Genomic DNA, 22,907 nt, shown 5'->3' on the forward strand with positions numbered 1-22,907 from the left:
ATTAATTTAATATTTGATGCTAAAAAACAGCCATCGTATTTGGGGGTCAAAAAAAATCCCCCTTTATCAGAACCAAGAACCATAATTGGACTCAAATTAGAGCTTTCCTGTGTGAATCTGTGTAGGGGACCTAATTGCTGGATTAAGAGAGTTATAGGCCACCAGTATCTGGATGAGCAATCAAAGGTTCTAATTTCAACTGAAACCTTGATGAAGGAAGGGGGGGAAGGGGGGAAGGGGTTCTGACCCTCAAAACACATTGGCTATTTTAGTATAAACTAATAAATGAATTTGGACTCCTTTGCTCTATCACTCCTTCCATTTCCATTACTCCATGCTTTTTTTTCTGGTGTCCTATCAAAGGCAGGCATTTAAACAGCAACGGTATAGTGGCTGTCTGACTACAATAGGCAGCAGTGCATATTTTTCATTCATGCTGTTAGCTGGATAGAGGATACTCTTGATTTTTCTTCATTCAGCCCACAGGAAATCTAATTGTGTATGGCTAGTCCTAGTGAGTTAAATCTCCCTTCATTGGTTTCTCACATGCTCCCATGCAGCTCATCATGGGAGAGTTTCATAAACAGAGGTACTGCTGTCAATCCAAAAAGCTGTGGGCAGGACTAGGTGTGGCCAGGTGATGATTGACAAGCTACAGGATTGTGAATCAGCAATGATAATACTGATAGCCATGTCCCCTAAAACATTTTCTCATCCCACTGTAATGAAAGCAGGAGCAACCTACATAAGAGTGGCAACTCTGCTCCAAATTCAGGAGTAGTGCAGTATTGTTGCCACACCATCACAAGATGTTGCATTAGGAGGAAATCACTGCCAGGATCAGTGGGTATTTATGACACTTTGCAGGGAAATGCAGATGTTCTTCTAATTAAATGTTGCAGCACATACATTTTAACTTTAATGAAAATTTGTAAAGTGCCTAGTAATGGAAATTTTGAAGAGAAAATGAAAAAAATTACTCTTTCTGCAATCATAACTTTTAAACAGTTAATAGCCTTTGACATGGAAACCAAAAGAGAACACACAGCGAGTACTCCTAACATTCAATGTGCTCTCCTTAAAGGGTCTATTGAGGTGGACTGGATGCCCCTCCCTCCACTGTGCATCTCAGGAGCACCCCCCTCTGGTGAGGAGCTAATCTTTCCTTTTGGAATAATTATCTGAAGACAATATGGGACCACTGAAAGTCTGTCCCGAGGCTTACATTAATACATTTCTTTGTGTACTTTTAGACTGTGAGTACTCTGGATCAAGCTTTACACTTGTCTCTCTTATTTAAAGGGAATTTATTTTGTTTTGCATACATCTGTTTGTTATGTTCAGGGCTAAAAATGTTATATTGCATATCAATATTGCATATATACCATGTACTGTCCACAGGTGGAGCTCTAGAGACTATTCAGTGAGAGTGTTTTGCCATTCTTCCATTTTCTACTTCTCTGCTGTAAAAAGATCGGAATTTGATCCCCTTCTGCTTAGCTCAATTTACAACACGCATTGCTGAATGAGTCAGAGGCAGGGGCAGACTGACAACTCATGGGGCCCCCGGGCAATAGGAGATCATGGGGCCCCTGTGTCCTTGCCCAAACTCAAAAATGCCTATGAAAAAGGTACCATGGGCATCTCATGGGGCCCTCTACTGACCCTGGGCCCTCGGGCAGTGCCCGAGTTTCCTAATGGTCAGTCCGCCCCTGGTCAGAGGATACACACACTTTCTCCATCTCACATGATTCTGTATAAAGTATCAGTTAGAGAAGGACTGACCCAAATTGAGCAGCTACTGTGGGCTACAACCTTTATGGCCCTGCAGCAAACCATGCAATTGGTCAAAGCTGTGCACCTGCCTGCCATTTCACAATGGGGGATGCAGTTGGTGTATGATAAGGTCAATAATAGGGGTAGGGAAGGCCAAAGATGCTACCTTGCCTAGGGCCCCATTGTGCAGTCATTCATCTCTAGATGAAGATGTCAAAGATATAGTATGTCTGCAGGTCATTAAAGAATTTGTATTTGCAAAGAGGCGTGTTTGCAAAGTGGTAGCAGCTTAAAATGGACCTTTACCCCATTCTATAAATTTCACATCGATTCAGAAAAAATGAGGAAGGGTTGTAACTGCTTGAAAAAGGAGTGCACTTCCACCTTCCACGGCCAGTGCATGCTCCGAAACGCGTCGCAGTGCACCCTGGGATCTGACGTCATCACGGCCACGCCGCCGCTACGTTCCAGCGTGCGTTCCATCCGGCTTTGAGGGAGGACGTGCATGAAGGCTGGCCTCACCACTGTTCCCCCTCCAGCCACCACGCTGTTCCAGCCGAGAGCTGACCTCCCCACATCGCAGAGAGATGACGGCTCTTCACCCGGGTTACCACCCCACCGTTAACTATTGTTAACCACGGTTTTTATGCTTATGATTACTTCACACATGTGAGTGTTTCTACATTTAGACTTGAATTAAAAGACTTATTGCACTTAGAGGCGCTTCTCTCCTTTTTCTCCTATAAATTTCACATCAGCTGTTTCTCTGTAGGACTAAATTGCCTAAAATTTTACAAAAATAATTCTGATTTACCTACCTTTTTCTCTTGCACTTTCTGGTTTCCCCAAAGGCAGTGGTGACGTGGGCTGCACAGATGCCCCTCAGAAGGCAACATTACTATTGGCTCCAGGCAGGGGCGGACTGACAACTCATGGGGCCTCCGGGCAATAGGGGATCATAGGGCCCCTGTGTCCTTGCCCAAACTCAAAAAAGCCTATGAAAAAGGTACCAGGGGCATCTCATGGAGCCCTCTACTGACTCTGGGCCCTCGGGCAGTGCCTGAGTTTCCAAATGGTCAGTCCGCCCCTGGCTCCAGGGTAATCCTGTACCTACACTGGGGTATCTTGCAAGATCTCACAGTATTGTCATACAGTGCATGCGCAAGATGAAGTGTATGATGTCATGTGCTTCTTATTGTGCATGTGATGTTTTAAATCACATTAATTTGCTCCCTGAGATTTTGCAACATATCACCGAAGTTTTTAGCTGGTAGAGTCATCAATGCATGCACAAGATGAAGTGCACAACATCATGCTCTTCATCTTGTGCATGTGCAGTTTCATGGACATTTTTAAAATGGCAGTGCGGGAATGGGGACCCGGGCAGCACGGAGGCAGGACAAAATAAATTCACAAGGATATAGGTATAGTGCCTTGAAAAAGTATTCATCCCCCTTGAAATTTTCCACATTTTGTCATGTTACAACCAAAAACGTAAATGTATTTTATTGGGATTATATGTCATAGACCAACAAAGTGGCACATAATCGTGCAGCGGAAGGAAAATGATAAATGGTTTTCAACATTTTTTACAAATAAATATGTGAAAGGTGTGGCTGCATTTGTATTCAGCCCCGCTGAGTCAATACTTTGTAGAACCACCTTTTGCTGCAATTACAGCTGCAAGTCTTTTTGGGGATGTCTCTACCAGCTTTGCACGTCTAGAGAGGGAGATTTTTTCTCAATTCTTCTTTGCAAAATAGCTCAAGCTCTGTCAGATTGGATGGAGAGCATCTGTGAACAGCAATTTTCAAGTCTTGCCACAGATTCTCAATTGGACTTAGGTCTGGACTTTAACTGGGTCATTCTAACACATGAATATGCTTTGATCTAAACCATTCCATTGTAGCTCTGGCTGTATGTTTAGGGTCGTTGTCATGCTGGAAGGTGAAACTCCTCCCCATTCTCATCTTTAGCAGACTCTAACAGGTTTTCTTCTAAGATTGCCCTGTATTTGGCTCCATCCATCTTCCTGTCAACTCTGACCAGCTTCCCTTTCCCTGCTGAAGAAAAGCATCCCCAAAACATGATGCTGCCACCACCGTGTTTCACGGTGGGGATGGTGTGTTCAGGGTGAAGTTAGTTTTCTGCCGCACATACTGTTTTGCTTTTAGGTCAAAAAGTTCAATTCTGGTCTCATCTGATCAGAGCACCTTCTTCCACATGTTTGCTGTGTCCCCCACATGGCTTGTCGCAAACTGCAAATGGGACTTCTTATGGCTTTCTTTTAACAATGGCTTTCTTCTTGCCACTCTTCCATACATGCCAGATTTGTGGAGTGCATGACTAATAGTTGTCCTGTGGACAGATTCTCCCATCTGAGCTGTGGATCTCTGCAGCTCCTCCATGTTCTCTAAAAAACCTTGGACGGCTATACAGAACAGCTGTATTTATACTGAGTTACACACAGGTGGATTCTATCTACTAATTAGGGGACTTCTAAAGGCAATTGGTTCCACTAGATTTTAGTTAGGGGTATCAGAGTAAAAGGGGCTGAATACAAATGCACACCACACTTTTCAAGTATTTATTTGTAAAATATTTTGAAAACCATTTATCATTTTCCTTCCACTTCACAATTATGTGCCACTTTGTGTTGGTCTATCACATAAAATCCCAATACAATACATTTATGTTTATGATTGTAACTTGACAAAATGTTGAAAATTTCAAGGGGTTTGAATACCTTTTCAAGACACTGTAAGTATAATTTGTTTAGGATAACATAGGAAGGGTTAGATTCTCTGTCAAGTGTTCATTGTTTGTGTCCCCATTAGGCAAATACTGCTCAGTTCCTAGTGTTTTTTTATCTAAACATCTAGTCTAAACACCAGCGGCATTGCATATTGTGTGTCACTGCATTTACCACATTGATAGACGGAGGAGCATTCTGTACGATTTTCTGATCATACAAGGCCACACTGCCAGTAAATTTTACCAACAGGGCACATTACCAGCATGTTCTGTTTTTTTTATTGTCGTAAATAAATATTTGAAGGATAAGGAGCTTGTTAGCTGCCTAACAAAAAAGCATCACACAGATTTTTCACTGCCAAAACATCAATCCCTGTGTAATTGCTATGAGTTTCTTAGGAAGCACATTAAAAAAAAACCCAAAACGTATGTAGATGCAAATCTGTCATCTAAGGAAAAAATAGTTTGTTGTTTATCCAACTTTGTTGGGTACTTTGTTTTTTTTATATAACACAGTGTGCTTGTATTAGGGCCCTATGCATTCAGGAAAGAATACCTTTGCCTCTACACACGAGGCCCTAAAGGCAACTACCACCCAGTACAGCATTTAGCCCCATCTCGCCACAGCATATTTCTGCCTGTGGGCGGGACCAATTGGTTGGTCCCCAAGGTGGAAAAAAGGCATACTGAGAACAAGTAGAGTGGCACAGTTATTATTTGGTTAAGTGGAAGTAAAAATAACAGGTGGAGAACAGCAGCAAGGTATTTGCTTAACAGTCTCGAGCAAGTTGGTAACAATGTCTCACAGGTCACATGACACAGGTCTTGAATCTCTCAGCGATGTTTTTGGCAGAGCAGAATAATCCAACCACTTATAGTATCACCTTGAAATTATCAGAACAGCACATAGTTGAAGAGACACAGCTGTTTGGAGGGGTGGTGGTATAAGCAAGACTGAGCAGACCAATGACCAATCCTTAGCATCGACTCTAAAGTTCAAATGTAGTGGAGCCAGCAAAGGTGTCCCTATTCTGTCCTTCCTTCTCAGGAACCATTCCCTAGTACTAGATTCTCTGTACCTAGCCAGCATGGATCATGTCCCTTGCTCATCCACTTTGCAAATGTGTGCCAACTGCAACAGGGCAGTGCTATTATTTAGTACTGCCTTCACCAAAGATGGCCGCACAATTTATCCAGTGCTGCAGCGTCCCAATGGACCACTTCTCCCCTGGTGACACCTACGGAGGGTTCAGAGGAATAAAGTTCCTCTCATCCTTCATTTCTTTTGTACAGTGGTCAGCAAAACAATGCTACCTGCAGAAGGAAGAGTAAATGTCTACAAGTCTGCCATAGACTTTGACAGACTGCAGGGCTCCTGGGAGCACTAAATTGCCGGGATTGAACGCACAGCAGCTAGACGCCCAGTATGCAACCAGCCAAAAAAAAAAGTATCTGTATGTGGGAGGGAGGGGAGGCATTCTCTATCATTGTGAATTTTGGTTTTCGTTTGGAAGCAGAGAGAATTTTACTGATCTTTACTTTATCTACATACTTTTAGATGCCTTTATTAAATTTCTCAAAAGATAACTAAAGGCAAAGACAAAAATGTAATACAGTATGTTGTGGCTTACCACTCCTTAGCTAAGGTGGATGCATTAGTGTTCTTTCTTCAGACTAAGAATATTTTCAGAAGATAATAAAGATAAACAAAGGCAGACATGCAGTCCAGCCTGGGTGGTAACCATAGCTTCCTACATAGATACTGTGAAGCAAGCATAGTAGCCACCCAGGAACATAAAGTGTGTTATTCACAGGATTACCAGGTGAAAATAAAGGGCAAAAAAGGACAAAAAAGAAAACAAATGCAGTCACCAAATAAGGGCTGGAGAACGGATATACTGATATATTTTACATTTTTGTTTTTGGGTTTAGATATGATTTAACACTTTGCCATCATTCATTAAATATAGTGCTGTGATATTTTTTATTTTGTATATTTGTCATACTTAAATGATTCAGATCATCAAACAAATTTTAATTTGATGATTTCATTTATTAAGGGAAAAAAGCTGTCCAAACTTACCTGGCCTTGTGGGAAAGAGTAATTGTCCTCCTTGTTAAATCATTTCTAAGGCTTTGGGACTCTATCAAACCACAGTGAAAGCCATTATCCACGAAAAACTTGGTGATGATCCTTCCCAAGAGTGGCTGACCTACCAAAATTGCTCCAAGAACAGAACGACGACACATCCACGAGATCATAAATTAACCCAGAACAACATCTAAAGAACTGTAGGCCTCACTTGCCTCAGTTAAGGTCAGTGTTCATGATTCAACAATAAAAAAGAGGCTGAGAAAAAAATGGCATTCATGGGAGAGCTCCAAGGCGAAACCCACTGCTGATCAAAAAGAACACAAATGCTTGTCTCGTTATCCCCAAAACTTTTGGGCAATTATTCTGTTGACTGATGAGACAAAAGTTGATCTTTTTGTAAGGTGTGCGTCCTGTTACATCTGGTATAAAACACAGCATTTCATAAAAAGAACATCATAGCAATAGTCAAACATGGTGGTAGTAGTGTGATGGTCTCAGACTGCTTTGCAGCTTCAGGACCTGGACGACCTGCCATAATTGATGGAACGATTTATTCTGCGCTCTACCAGAAAATCCTGAAAGAGAATGTCCAGCCATTAGTTTGTGACAGCTTTTTTCCCTTAATAAATTAGATCATCACTTAATAACTATATTTTTCATTTGCTCTGGTTAGCTTTGTGTAATATTAAAATGCAGTTGATGAGCTGAATCATTTACATGTGACAAATATGCAAAAAAAAATAAAAAAACAGGAAGGAGGCAAATACTTTTTCACAGCAGCAGATGGATGTAAGATGGATTACTGTATGTGTGTTCTTGCTTGCTGTTGATTTGGTAAATTATGATTTCAGCATTATTTTACATCATCTCCTTGTCTCACATGCCTCAGTATGTCCTTGCTGACTTGATGAATGCAAAGTAAATAGCAAACTGTCATATTTAACTTGGTTGATCCCTAATAGCACTCCCAAGGGATCATATCCCATTTATCTGGCACTGAGCCTTATCAGCAGGCACAAAATCCATTTCCATGCCAGGTCTGTCCCCTAAGCTGCAGATTATTTTCCATTTCTGCTTTAGCACTTACTTGTAAACTTGATATGGCTCAGATCTTGTTAATATTCCTAAATAAGGATACTGAAAGCAGTAAAAAGCATTTGTTGTTTGTGTACCAAATCTATATATTATGGAAAACAGAGAATAAACAGTTGAAAGTTTTAGGGTGGCTACATACTTAAAGCCTAATTGAACTCAAGCCAGAAAATAAGCAGAAGCCTTTAACGTTGTTATAAAACTTAAAGCATAGCTAAACCCAAGAACAAAAATGTGATATATTGCAGTTTACCAGTCCTCAGATGTGGTGACTGCCTTAGCTTTCTTTTTACAGGCTTTTTGCTTTATTTCACCATCTTCCAGTATCACATTTCCTGCTGTAGCTCTTACCCTCGAAGAACATGTCCAAGTTCTCCCATATAGTACAGAGGCTGCCAATCACACAAGCACACACACAGACAATTCAGGCTTAATCTAGTGGATGTCTTTTTAGGATTTATTGCTGAATAACTTCAACAGGAGAGAGGTTTGGGTCTCAGGATACTCTATAACGATCAGTAACAATGATAGAACAAACTTCTTTCTGTTCTTTTAATAGCAGCTTTCTAGAGGTAGCAGGGAATGGCTAGTATATCTAGGATCCCACCACAGCAATCCATATAGCAACCTCTTGCACTGAGTTCCTTTCTGGCACTTGTACAACTAATAGTCCTCAATAAGGTCTTTACTAAGAGTGTCCCAGGAGATGTCCACCAAACAGCATCCACAGTTAGATCCTCAGGGAGATAACCCGATCCTTCTCCAGACCAGGATTTCAGTGCAGTAACCCTCCAAAAAATTTAATCCTCATGTAATCCTCTGGCAATCTTCCCCAGACCCTTTCTCCTGCAGCTGCTGAGACCCAGACTGCAGTTTCTTGTCTCAGTAAAGCTGCCTCTTGGGGCTGTAGCCCCAAGAGAACAGAAACCCACCCTGGAGGGAATGAACACTCTGCTCAGTCCTCCTACCCATTTATTACCTCTCCAGTCATCTTCTGGACACCTCCTTCCAGGGTTGGCTGGGACATGATAAATTTTCATCTATTCGTGTGAATCTCCCTGCCCTGTACTCTGGAAACTTCTTCCAGAGGCAGGGAGAAATAATCAAACTCTCAGCTCAGGAAACTCTGAGCAGGCCTACACAAGTAATCACCATTCCATTCACTACAATGGAGACAGAAACTATATTTACCTAGCAGCCTATCTAGAAGAGGGTACTACACTGTCCTACAGTGGCAACAGTCACTCACCATGCTATATCTATAGAGAAACAGTGTTGACACTCCAAGACAGGTCTACAGGAACCTCCCCCTCGCATCTTTTTCATAACATAGAGGGCAGGAGTTCTGTAGTCTTCAAATAAAGCTGGGAACAATGTAACCGATAAAACTGCAGCACAAGCAGAGAGCACAAGTGGTTATCATCTGACAAGATTTCTGGAAGAATCAATAACATAGCAAAATGCCTTCAACTGTATATATAACAAACCAAAAGGGACAGAAAACATTTAAATGTTAGGGTTTACATACCATTTACATTGTCAAGTTTTGTTGCTTTTGATTCTTATGTAGCTCCACAACACCATTGGGAAATCCAACATATGGGCTGCAGGCTGCATGGAAGGAGAGCAAAGGCATTTTTCAGCACTATAATGCACCAATCAACAACACCTCAGCATGCAAGTGACACAAGCAGAACAGCGAGGCTCTGCTTTTAGAGTTGGAAGCCAAACCAGGTCCTGGGACATTCTGAGGTATGGCAACAGCTGTGAGTGAGTGTACACCGAGTACAACATGCGATGTGTGAATGTGATCTTTCAAAGCAGAGCTCCAGTCAAAAACAACAAGATAAAAATTGTTTGCCCATTTTAAAAATAAAAGAACAAAATCAGATTTTGCTGCAATGTTCGCTTTCATTCCAGAGATTTCTCCTGCAGTGTTTTTTTCTGCCGCAAGATGTCTTTAGTCTTTTGGCCAGCTTCATTCAACCCACCGTCTCTTAGCCAAGGTCGTCCTGGATTCGCCCCAACCTGTGATTAGCCAGTAAGACCCGGTCGCACTGGGTGCAACTTGGCATGCGATTTGCATGCCACGCGACTTGCAAACTGCATGCCAAATCGCACCCTATTGTCCGCAATTACAGTGGTCATACGGGTGCGGTTCTGACTTGGTCAGAGTCGTGCCAATTTCTAAAATAGTACATGCACTACTTTTGGTGCGATTTGCATAGACATCTGTGTCAGTTGTCTTGCAAATTGCACCTCAAATTGCAATGAAATCCTGATTTTGAAATCGTGCAACTTACAGTGAATTCGCACGATTTCAAAGTCAGGATCGATGTGACCGGGGTGTAAAAGGAGGGAGAAGCAGCTCAGTGATGAGGTCATCTCTCTATCATTCTTTATTAAACCCAAAATCAAAAATTTAATATATTGCAGCTTACCAATCCTTCGATCCGGTTGTTGCATAATGTACACTTTCTTTATAAACAGTTATAGCAACAGTTTTTTTTCTTTTGCCCCAACCCTAACTGCTACATTACACTTTGTATGGAAAGCTTATATGTAAGAGATATATATAATCTCACAGAAATGGGTACACCCCTCACATTTTTGTAAATATTTTATTCTATCTTTTCATGTGACAACAATGAAGAAATTACACTTTGCTACAATGTAAAGTAGTGAGTGTACAGCTTTTATAACAGTGTAAATTTGCTGTCGCCTCAAAATAACTCAACACGCAGCCATTAATGTCTAAACCGCTGGCAACAAAAGTCAGTACACCCTTAAGTGAAAATGTCCAAATTGAGCCCAAAGTGTCAATATTTTGTGTGGCCACCATTATTTGCCAGCACTGCCTTAACCCTCTTGGGCATGGAGTTCACCAGCACTTCACAGGTTACCACTGGATTCCTCTTCCACTCCTCCAAGACGACATCACAGAGCTGGTGGATGTTAGAGACCTTGCGCTCCTCCACCTTCCATTTGAGGATGCCCCACAGATGCTCAATAGGGTTTAGGTCTGGAAACATGCTTGGCCAGTCCATCAGCTTTACCCTCAACTTCTTTAGCAAGGCAGTGGTCATCTTGGAGGTGTGTTTGGGGTTGTTATCATGTTGGAATACTGCCCTGCAGTCCAGTCGCCAAAGGGAGGGGATCATGCTCTGCTTCAATATGTCACAGTACATTTTGGCATTCGTGGTTCCCTCAATGAACTGTAGCTCCCCAGTGCCGGCAGACCATGACACTCCTACCACCATACTTGTCTGTAGGGAAGACACACTTGTATTTGTACTCCTCACCTGGTTGCCGCCACAAACGCTTGACACCATCTGAACCAAATAAGGTTATCTTGGTCTCATCAAACCACAGGACATGGTTCCAGTAATCCATGTCCTTAGTCTGCTTGTCTTCAGCAAACTGTTTGCAGGCTTTCTTGTGCATCATGTTTAGAAGAGGCTTCCTTCTGGGACGACAGCCATGCAGACCAATTTGATGCAGTGTGTGGCATATGGTCTGAGCACTGACAGGCTGACCCCCCTCCCCTTCAACCTCTGCAGCAATGCTGGCAGCACTCATACATCTACTGTATTTCCCAAAGACAACCTCTGGCTATGACGCTGAGCACATGCACTCAACTTCTTTGGTCGACCATGGCGAGGCCTGTTTTGAGTGGAACTTGTCCTGTTAAACCGCTGTATGGTCTTGGCCACCGTTCTGCAGCTCAGTTTCAGGGTCTTGGCAATCTTCTTATAGCCTAGGCTATCTTTATGTAGAGCAACAATTCTTTTTTTCAGATCCTCAGAGTTCTTTTGCCATGAGGTGCCATGTTGAACTTCCAGTGACCAATGTGAGAAAATGAGAGCGATAACACCAAATTTAACACACCTGCTCCCCATTCACACCTGAGACCTTGTAATACTAATGAGTCACATGACACCGGGGAGGGAAAATGGCTAATTGGGCCCAATTTGGACATTTTCACTTAGGGGTGTACTCACTTTTGTTGCCAGCGGTTTAGACATGAATGGCTGTTTGTTGAGTTATTTTGAGGGGACAGCAAATTTACACTGTTATACAAACTGTACGCTCACTACTTTACATTGTAGCAAAGTGTCATTTCTTCAGTGTTGTCACATGAAAAGATAGAATAATATATTTACAAAAATGTGAGGGGTGTACTCACTTCGTGAGATACTATAAATGGACTGCCTATCCGTGTACACTTGACTGAAATCTGATCTGATTGGACCCCCATCCGTCTATTTTAAGTGGATTGGATGTAGGTGGGTGCGATAGGACACATGTCCGTTTACACCCGCGGCTCCATAGAGAACACTGGACAGGACAAACTGACAGGTGGACCCGATCTGTCCGTTTGTGTGAAAGGGACCTTATATGTCTTAATGGAACTGTTCTGTAACCACTTCAGGACTGGACTGTTTCACTCCCTTCCTGCCAGGTCGTTTTTCACTTTTCAGTGCTGTCACACTTTGAATGACAAAATGTATTCTGCTATACTATATTTCCTTGATCAAAAACAAAATTAACGGATGTATAATATTTGCTCAGTGTGAAAATTATAGTTTACAAACTATGGTATCTATATTTGAAATTTTGTCAGTTCTGATAAAGGCCAGGACAAGGGGTGGGCGGAAGGGTCGGCTGCCCTGGGCACAATGGTTTACTGTAGAAATGGTAGCTTCTTCCTTCTGTTACAAGGCTGACAGGAGTAGTGACAGAAGCAGTGATTTTTACAACTGAGTGACTGCTGGGAGTAGGATTCCCTAAGCTTGCACATCATGAACCGGGCGGGAGCACAGTTTGGCATCTTTGCCCTCGTTGCTGGATGACCTTATCCTAGCACTGGTCTTGTGGTACGGATTGCCTCATTTCTTGAGGCCCTAAAAAGCCAGGACAGTACTAATATCCTTCCAAATGACCCCTTTTTGGAAAGTAGACAGTTCAAGGTATTGACGAAGAAGCATGGTACGTTTCTTGAAGATGTCATTTTTACCACAATTTTCTTTAAATTGAAAAAAATAAATAGTCATTTTCAAGTTATTTAAACAACTGATTACTCACCTGGAACATGACCAATACCCAAATCTGTTGTTATTATTATTAGTAATATTTTTATACAGGATTTATATAGAGCTTACAATTTATGCAGCGCTTTACAATATAAAGCAGGACAGTACAATTACAATACAGTTCAATACAGAAGGAATAGGAGGGCACAGAAGATCACAGAGTGCAGCGCTGTGCACCTTAGAGGTTGAGCACAAGGCAAGCGAGCGGGAGGACATACGAGTATGTCCTCCCAAATCTATGGAACTCCTCCTGCCAGACTGTTTATATATAGTGACCGGGTAGGAGATGGTTAAAGGGTATATTACCCCAGCATTTCTTTTTTTCTGATATGTGTATGTGCTACCATGTACTTGTATGAAAAGCAGGGCTTTTTTTCAGCGTGAACATGGGGGAATGCAATTCCGGCACCTCCAGCACTGAATGTTTGTAATGGCAAGGGGTGTGAGGTGTGCTGCAGGTTGTATTGATGCTGGCTGCTGGGGAATCTATTGTCACTGATAGGGATCTGTTTTAGTGTGAGGGTCTATTGTTGTTGGTGGGGGATTAATTGTTTCTGGGGGTCTTATGTTGCTGGTAGGGATCTACTGTTGAGGGAGAGGTTGCTGGCTGCTGGGAGATCTGTTGTTGCTGCTGTGGGAGATCTAATGATGCTGGGGTAGACCTTTTGTTGCAGGGGCTGAAGTTTTTTTTTTATGGGTGGTCCATTGTTGTTGTGTGGGGAATCTATTGTTGCTGGAGTGGGGTCCATTGTTGATGGGGGAGTCTATTGTTGTGTGGAGGATCTATTATTGCTGGGGTGGGGTTTATTATTGCTGGGGGATCTATTGTTGCTGGCTGCAGGTATCTATTTTATTGCTTGTCTTGTTATCATTAACAAATTCCATACAAATTATTTTGCACCACAAAATGATACTTGGTTCTGTATTCTCTAAAAGGGGCGGGACAGGGATGTCGGTATGGGGTGGGACCAAGGGATGGCACTCAGAGGAGTGTGTAACAGCGTATACCCAGAGATGGACGCGGTTCAACCAATTTGGCTTCAACCTCCATCTTGGCAAAGGGGTTAACCATCCTGACAAACATATTTCTCCCTCATTCTTCCCCCCCTCCCTCTCTGAGAGGCCCAGCGACATTTGGCCAGTATGTGTGTGAGTTAGGAATGTCACAGGAGGGTCATAGGAGCTATAAAGCCCCCCAAGGGAGCTGGGGCCTAGGTGTCCGAAGAACCTGTAAAATGTAACACCTCGTATAAGATAAGGCAAGATTTCCCAGGAGTTGAAAGAGATTCCAACCTAATAAACCTACCTCATCGTATGTGACAGAATCAGATAACCACTTTTCAAAATCCATTTTTCCCCTATGTCTCATATCTTGGAATATGAGAGACTTACATAAAAACTGGACATATCGTTTCAGATTGGCCTAGAGAAGGCGAACAGTTTGGTAGGGCACTCGCACTGTCTCGAATACATAGGAAAGCCAAAAAATAGATCTCGTGAACCGTTCAGTGTATAATTTCATAATTCATATCTATTCAATCCTCAGATGTGTCTGCCTAATAATCTACCTGCGGGTGGAATGTCACTTGTGCATAGGAAAAGTTATGGGCCAAAATATGAGTTAAGGGAGATTTTGGCTCTAGTTGAGGTATCCGCCCATACCTACACAACCTAAACGGGGTATTGGTCCTTGACTTCAGAGACACCCCCTGCTGGGGACCACAAAATAGGCTGTCAGGCCTAAGAGTGTGAGTTGAAGATGTCTCCTATTTTAACATCAGTACCACCTGGGGAGACCCGTGCCCTTTCGCTCTGAAACTTGGATCTGCTAACCCAGGACTTTGGCAAGTACCTTAACCCATCCACCTCTCTCTGATATCTCTTTGCTGTGCTGTTGGTCTCTGTGTGTTTATATATATATCTTAGTTACATCTTTTTCCGTAAATATTTTTATTGCACCCGTTTGACCTTGTAGAAATAAATCTTTCCTTCTGAAAGTGTTGAACTGTTTCTATAGCGCTTTATTGCAATTTACGAATTCCTGCCTCTAAAGAGACGCTACTGTGTTTGTTTAACTCTCTGCATAATCGGCCTGCGGTGACCGTATTATGCAGACTATTTACTCAACCATTATAGCATTTTAGCTGATATTGCCGAGTTTCCTCTTTCTCTGTACAAAAAGGAGGTGGTGGCAGTGTGAAGGGTTAATTGCGTAATTAACCTGACCCAGTAACAATCGCTCAGGCTGCCGGTACATTGATTGTGGTCCAATTAGCTGGAAAATCGTTGTGCAGGGTGCAGCTGGGTGTGGCATTGTTACGCACATGACATTGTGGTTTTAGATCGGCTAGTCCTCCAGTCATGAGTTTGGTGAGAAGGAATGGGGTCTGACGCCGCGATCGTGACAGAGGGTAGGGGATGGAGACAAGGGGGACTCAGAAAGGAGGAGTTCCTTCACCTATTCTCTGAGAAAAAAAGCCCTGATGAAACATCCTGTTCTCTTTATATTGCTTCCTTTGTGTGAAATCCCTGGTGATCCTGCCAGTCCCCCTGCTTTCCTATTTCAAACTAGGCATGGATGCACATCCATCCAGCATGGTCCGTTTTCTAAATTTTCATTCTACTTGGGAGCACAGCCTGCCTGTCCTCCAATAGTCAGAATTGTGCTGGATATGCCCGCTTGCACATTTAATGACTGTTAAAATCAGTGTACCGCTGTTTCTCTGCCTCCTGCTGACATACCCCCTTCATTCTCCACCCCCGCTCTCCAAGTCTCTTCTGCAGCTGAAAACAAAGGTCTTGTGATCACTTATTGAAAAAAAAAAAAATTATATATATATACATACACACTCAAATGTTGTGCCTTGCACTTCTATTTTAAATGGAATGGGTTGTTTTACAAGGCAAGGTCTGCCCACATATTTACCAAGTACACTTGAAGGGTAAATGGCTTTTCAGATTAATGGCATGATAGCTTTAGATGTGTACATTTGAGTGTCTTCTGCTAAGAAGCAGCAGGGCTGGTTGGAAAAAGGAGTGGCTTTTCTATATTGAGTTATTCACATTTATACAAACCTTGTTTGTTGCTTACGTCATGAAGCACTCCCTTCAAGAATACAGCATTTAAACCCAAAAAACAAAAATGTATTTCCTTCATTTCCACCTGGTGTTGGTAGTAAAGTGGGGTACACACTATGAGAAAATCAGACAAACGATCGTCCAATTTATCATGAAGGTGCGTGTCATGATGTAACCAACAATGGTATTAACTGGTACAAATGTCCTGGCCTACGTTCTTTCTTGTGTATGGTTTCTATATTCGTTGCCACTTTCTCGGGGCTTTGCTTCTGATCATGTGCCTTTTTTTGAATATTTGATTATTTCTGAACGATTACTGTATACATTGAGCAAAAATCAGACATTGTGTTCACATATGATAAAAATGTTCTAGCTTGCACCTCCATTTTTTTTTCATCTGCACAGTCAGAATTGGTTGTCAAAACCACAATAATAATGAACAGATAGTCCACCAAATGTTCCTTGTCTGGGATTTTTCTACCGATTTTTGTAGTGCGTACCCAGTTTTACACACTGCCAGTCCTAGGATGACAATGTTCACTCACCCATTTGCATCAGGACAACCTAAACAGGATAGGATGGGACTTCAGGACTTCATCCTTGTCCTTGTCTCTATTCAGAAAAGGGGTGTGGTTCTGTAGTCCTCAACTGAGAACAATGTAACTGATACAACTGAACGTTTTCAATTGTGTGTTTAACACAAAAGGGATGGAATAGGAGAGGTTCATTGTTAGGGTTTAAATACACTTTCATCTTTTATGCCACATGATCAAAGGGAAAGAGGCGACAGTAACAGCCCTGTCACTATCCACCAGAAAAATGCTATGTCACTTGGCTTTTGTAGAGAAACATGCTCCAGCAATACAAAAGCTCAAGGGATAAAACAGCTCCTACCTGCCAGCTGTAAACGTTCACTATTATTAGCGGGTGTGTTGCAAAATGACCAAAACAAACAAAGGGAAGATGTGCTGAGAGATGATTTCTACACAGCTTCTAATCTAGCTCAGGACAGTTGGTGTTGTGCAGCTGACAGATATGGAAGGAAAATGTTTCACCAGACTATTTCCAAAATACTAGCATGGAGCAATTCCCTTCTTCCTTAAACACTTGCCCTCCAGAGGATTTACCCCCCTTCCTGATCAGACCATTTTCTGCAATACGGCGCTGCCTTACTTAACTGACAATTGCTGTCATGAAACGCTGCACCCAAATGAAATTTATGTCCTTTTTTCCCACAAATAGAGCTTTCTCTTGGTGGTATTTGACCACCTCTGGGGTTTTTTTGGGGCTATAAACAAAAAAAGACTGACAATTTAGAAAAAAAAACAAATATTTTTGACATTTTGCTATTTCCTAGATTGTAAGCTCGAAAGAGCAGGGCCCTCAATCCCCTCATGTTTTGCATTGTATTGGTATTGTTCTGTCACATGTTCTGTCCCCCTCTGTAATGTACAGCGCTGAGCGAACTATTGGCGCTTTATAAATACTGTATAATAATAATAATAATAAAAAAACATATCCAGTGAAAATTTAAAAAAAAAATTCATCATAAATTTAGGACAAAATGTATTCTGCTACATGTCTTTGCTAAAAAAAAAACCCAATATGTGTAAATTAATCGGCTTACATGAAAGTTATAGCATTTACAAATGGCGATATATATACTGGATTTTTTTTTGTATAATAATAATAGTGTCGATCAGCGACTTATGGTGGCAATCAGTGACTTATGGCGGCGATCAGTGACTTATGGCGGGACTGCAGCGGACATTCTGACACTGGGGGGGGACTGACTTTGGGTCACTGACATCCCCAGTGACACCAATACAGTGATCAGTGCAGAAAAAAAAGCACAAAAGCACTGACACTGTACTAATGGCACTGGAGAGGAAGGGGTTAACATTTTTAGGCAATCAAAGGGTTAACTGTGTGAGGGGAGTGTATTAATAGTGGGCGGGGTGTTCTTCACTGTTACACACTGTCCTGGAAAGCTAAGCTCTGCTCTCCAGAACAGTGTGCTGGAAACTGACAGGGAGGAGAGTTGCATTGAAAACAATGCAGCTGTGCTCCATGTCAGTGTTTGGCGGGCAGGACCTGGCGGGTAATTGAAACCCGCAGCCGCAATCGGTGCCACAAGCAGGGCGGGCGCGTGCCCCATACCATGTGAACAGGATGTTGTTTATAAAGGTGATCCTGCCTACAGGGGCCGCTTTGCCACAGTAAATGTACTGTGGGCGGGCCCCTAGTGGTTAACGTGCATGTTACCACGTGTTTATGCACGTTTAGGCACTATTCAACTTTTTATGCTCAAAACTCCTCTCTGAAATGTGACTTTGGTGGGTTTTCTTTTCTGCCTCTAAATGCCTATAGTGTGCATGGATTCATAGGCTAACATGGAGGGGCGTTTAGAAACAGAAATAAAAAAACTCAGACGCCTTTAAAAGCAGCATTTTTCAGCTCAAGTGTGCATGAGTCCTTAGACTATTTTTGTTCAACTTATGGGCTATACAGCACGGATTGACAAATCTCCCGCTTGCAGTCTGAGAGCTGGCACCAGCAACTGCCAGACTGTCCAAACAGTGGTTGTATCTGTTCATAAGCAGCCACTCTTTTATGCAGAAACACATTTCACCCAGCAATGTGACTTTCAGTACAGTGTATGGCCAGCTTTAGAGTCATACCGATAGCAGTTGCAGCACACAGGAAGGGGGGATGAGCATCTTTAACAGGGACACAGAAAAAAAATGGATATAGCTTCTAGCCTTCCCCTTATCTACTCAAAGAGGAACTACACTGTATCTGAGCACCACAAACCAAAAGCGCTATTTAATTCATTTTTACTATACAAAGCACACTTCCCCATCCATCCATGTCTCTATGCTTTATTTTGCTGAGAAATCACTAGCATTTCTGGCTGTGGCCATCTTGAGTAAGGGTGATGATTAATTTAGCAATTACTTCCTGGAATGCATCTGCCCTTAGCTCAGGCATGCAGACAGGAGGGTGTGCTTAGCTGAGAAAACCCCTCCTCCCCTCCTGAAGACTCCTGGGATGTATGAAATCATTTGCCTAGGCTAGGAAACTAGGAAGTAACTAATCAATGTAAAATACAGTTTAAAACAAGTAAATATAATATACTTTCCTATCTATTCACTATTCCAACAGCCTAAGGTTAGTCATGTTGATTGAGAGAGTGAAGTTCCACTTTAAAAAGCATTTTTCTTTCTGTCTGTGTTGCCACTAGAGATTTTTCAGCACTTCATGTCTGATACAAATTGTTGTTACTGGGATAGCAAGGGGAATCTCTGGAATTTCTGTATAGCAGTTATAAACCTGACAAGCTTTAATCCTTTCCCATGCTAAATTATAGCTAGATATACACTTTAACCCCTTTGTGACGAACGTAAAATAAATCCTAATGCCTGAAACCAGTTTTGTCACTTTGGCATGTGTTAGTAAAACTGTACATATCATTGTCACTACTTAGTGTATTCAGGTGTATCGTACTTTTTTTTTCTGGACAAATGTGGCTTTCATTTGGTGGCATATAGTAATGGATATACAGTATCTTACATTTTCTTTTATCAAAGAAAGACTGACCCAAAATTATGAAAAAAAAAATATTTTTTTTAAATTTAGCAGAATCATTCTTTCTATTACCATGACATACCACTGAAGAATAACCCAAAACTCCTAATGATTACAGTGATGGCACTTATGCGTATGTTATTTGTTGTTTGTAAATGTAATAGGGCAAAGAAACAATAGTGTGCATTTACCTTTTTTTTCTACCTAAAGCACACTGACACCGATGCTAACGGACACTGATACCAAATAAAAAAAAAAGGATTTATTTTTATCTTACCGGTACCTTACCTTTGATACCAACCTTTGACCCAAACCTTTGGCCTTTTATAGGTAAAGTTGATCCAGGGAATATCTGATTGACTATCAGGGGGACTAAAAGGAAATTTTTCACCTAAAGGAGCAAATTGAATCATTCTTTGGTGGGGGTTTTTTTCCTTCCTCTGGATCAATTGTGGGTATAGGATTCTACTTTTTTTTTTTTTTGGTTGAACTGGATGAACTTTTGTCTTTTTTCAGCCAGACTAACTTTGTAACTATATGTAACCCTTGAGCCTAACCCCAACACTGACCTACATCAAACCCTGATTTTATTCTAATTTCATTTATTTATAGAGGAAAACAAAATACAGGGGCAGGCTACACAGTGACTGATCACTGGCTATCAAAGCGATCATGTGATCGAGAGCCGATCCTCCCAGCTCCCGATCATTAGTATGAGACAGTGACAACTTGGTCTCTATGCTGGGAGCACACTGTGCAGCACTCTCTTAGCACAAACACATATACGCTCATATGCGGCCCTGTGGAAGAAGATACACTTTCACAAGGCTGTGTATATTGGTTAAAGGTAAACTGTGATAAATTTAGGTCCATTTTATTGTGTATAAATGTTTTATATCTGTCTATGTACTGTGTATATAAAAAAAAGTCGTTTATGAGTCTTTTTTTTTATAAAAAGCACAAAAAAAAACAGTGTACTTTTACACACTCTCTACCTCAGATTGGGACTTGGAAAACAGACATCTGAACATCACAGACATGAAGGAGGTGTGAATATCAATAAAACATTTCCTTGAGGGGGGCATTGAAAATGTGGACAACCATTATAACATCTCAAATTCACCTGGGTCTTGGACTTCAAATTACTGAGTACTGGTACATCTTTCAGCTGGGCTATGCTGGACTCATAGATGACTTTCTGTGCCAAACTTTTTTTCAGCATTGCTATTTTGGCTATACCCTTGGTTAGCTAATTTTTAGATAATACTGTTAAAAATAAATATATATATATATATACACATATATATATAAAATTGATATATATACAGTATATATATATCCCCCCCCCAATGTAACAAAACTAGGCAACCATTTGGAGCTTTTGCCAATAAATGTTGTATGTTCTGCTTAGTAACAGCTTCTGTCTGAGAAAAGCAGAAAGAGGGCAGAAAGGCAAGTGCTCAGCGAGAGAAATGATTACAGATATATGCAGATTCAATAAAGCAAGATCATGCAATACAATTTACCTTCACATAGTTGCTGTTTAGTTAATTTCACACTAATATGGGAATATGGTGTTTTAGCATGTGTATTTGTGGTTTACATCTGTTGGGCTATTGGATTAAATGGGTGTCTTTTCTAAAAGTGGAAACACCTTTAAATGGTTTGTATCTGCAAGATTTGATGGGCATCAGCAACAGAAGTAATTTGCTGACCCGATAAGATAAGGTGGTGAAATGACCGGCAAATATATATAAAAATAGAAATTATATTATGACAGTTTGATTGCTATTTATGGTGACATGCAGAAAAGGGAAGGAGAGCCCAATGTCAGAAAATTCTTCTGACAATAACCACTGTATGCTGCAGGTATACATTGGTGATTACATTTTTCAAATATTATTGAACACAATAGCATATCAAAAAATTCAGATCTTAGATGGAAATACTTACAGTAGTTTCTGTCTCGTCAAGATTATTTATTGTCCTTATTTTATCAGAAATGAGATTTTTCATCTCAGTTAAACCTTTCATGTAATCTGTATGCAGTCTGTACTTATCATTGAAGATCTCTATTCAAATACATCTGTTTGTTCACAGTGATAGATAGATAGATAGATAGATAGATAGATAGATAGATAGATACTCATTCAGTTTCCAATCCCAGGAAGCAGCAGTGTGTTTAATGATTAATAATCACATGCACACAGTTAAAGTGAAGCTAGCATATATTTGAATGTTAAGTGCATGCCCCCAAAAGACAGTTCTGTTTAACCCCCCCCCCCCCCCAAACAAAGTAGAATTGTTTTTTCTGTGCCAATTGTTTTTCCTTTGCAGTCACCTTCAGGTGTACCCCTTTGTTAGAAATGGGTACACCCACCCACTAAAAGGCTGTATGTACAACATGCACCTGGGGACACTTTTTTGAATAGTCATTGCCAAGAGTTACAGTGAGACCTTTTCTTTGTACCATTCATGCTTTTCATGGTTGATGTTGTTATTACTAATGTTGTGTATACTGATTTAATGGGGTTTAGCCTTGGTCGGGGTAAGTCAATTGCTATTTATTGGTATGTGTACTGCATTTATTCTACTTTGCTACAATATACTTATGCTATCTATTGTTGGGTGCTTAAGGCCTATTTTCTGTGTACTGTCAAAGAGTGGGAGCATACTAACGCTTAATTTACACAGGTGTGAAAAACCTACAACTTATAACTAGGTGTGTCGGTGAAGACCGAGCACTTTAAAGAGTCGTGACAGAACAGAAGATCATCACTAGTGGTTCCTGCAGGGATAGCGATACAGACTAATGGCTGCTGCAGATGTAGGAAAATTAGGAAAGAGGATTTCTACTAAAGCAACAGCCTTCAGCACAAGGGACAGTTCACCTTGATAGTAAATATTGTCCCTTTTGCTGATTAAAATGTAGGCTTTAAATCTGTTCTCAGCCAGTTTAGTCTGTAGCGATGACAAGGAGATGACCTGAAAAAAAATCATATTCTTTGCAGAAGAACATTTTCATTGGGTAGTTCCCGAAAAAAAAAACATAGGGTTTAAGGGTTTTCATATAGTAGTTACCTCAAATATCATAGGGTTGAAGTGGAACTAAACCATCCTATCTTTTTTTAGCCAAGGAAGCTGCCATTTTAGTTTCTGTTTGATCTTCCATTGCCATTATTTTGCAAATGTGATCAGTTATGACACCAGCCGTTTGATGGTTTGACAGTTTAGTTGAGAGCAGAACGAAATGTGACAGCTTCACTCCAAGCATTCCAGGAATGTAACTGTTGAAACTATTAAATTGATGGGTTTAGTTCTGCTTTAAGCCATATGGAAACATACATTTACCCCAAAGGAGAACTTGTACAATTGTTCTTATTTTTCCCTCCACCCCCTGTGAGTATATCCCACTGAACCAATGATCTTCA

General features: G+C 41.2%; 1 protein-coding gene across 1 annotated transcript in view; it reads right to left on the reverse strand.

Annotated features, from left to right (window-relative positions):
- Positions 1 to 9,401, reverse strand: part of SPSB4 (splA/ryanodine receptor domain and SOCS box containing 4) — a 224,645-nt gene extending 215,244 nt beyond the window's left edge. The window contains exon 1 of the mRNA XM_089669511.1: positions 9,246 to 9,401. The gene's annotated coding sequence lies outside the window, so the exon portion shown is untranslated. The remainder of the gene's footprint in view (positions 1 to 9,245) is intronic.
- Between the last annotated feature and the right edge of the window lie 13,506 nt (positions 9,402 to 22,907).

Source organism: Staurois parvus, unplaced genomic scaffold (assembly GCF_062004578.1).
Source record: "Staurois parvus isolate SC_StPar_1 unplaced genomic scaffold, SC_StPar_1.0 ptg000078l, whole genome shotgun sequence".
Taxonomy (NCBI): Eukaryota; Metazoa; Chordata; class Amphibia; order Anura; family Ranidae; genus Staurois; species Staurois parvus.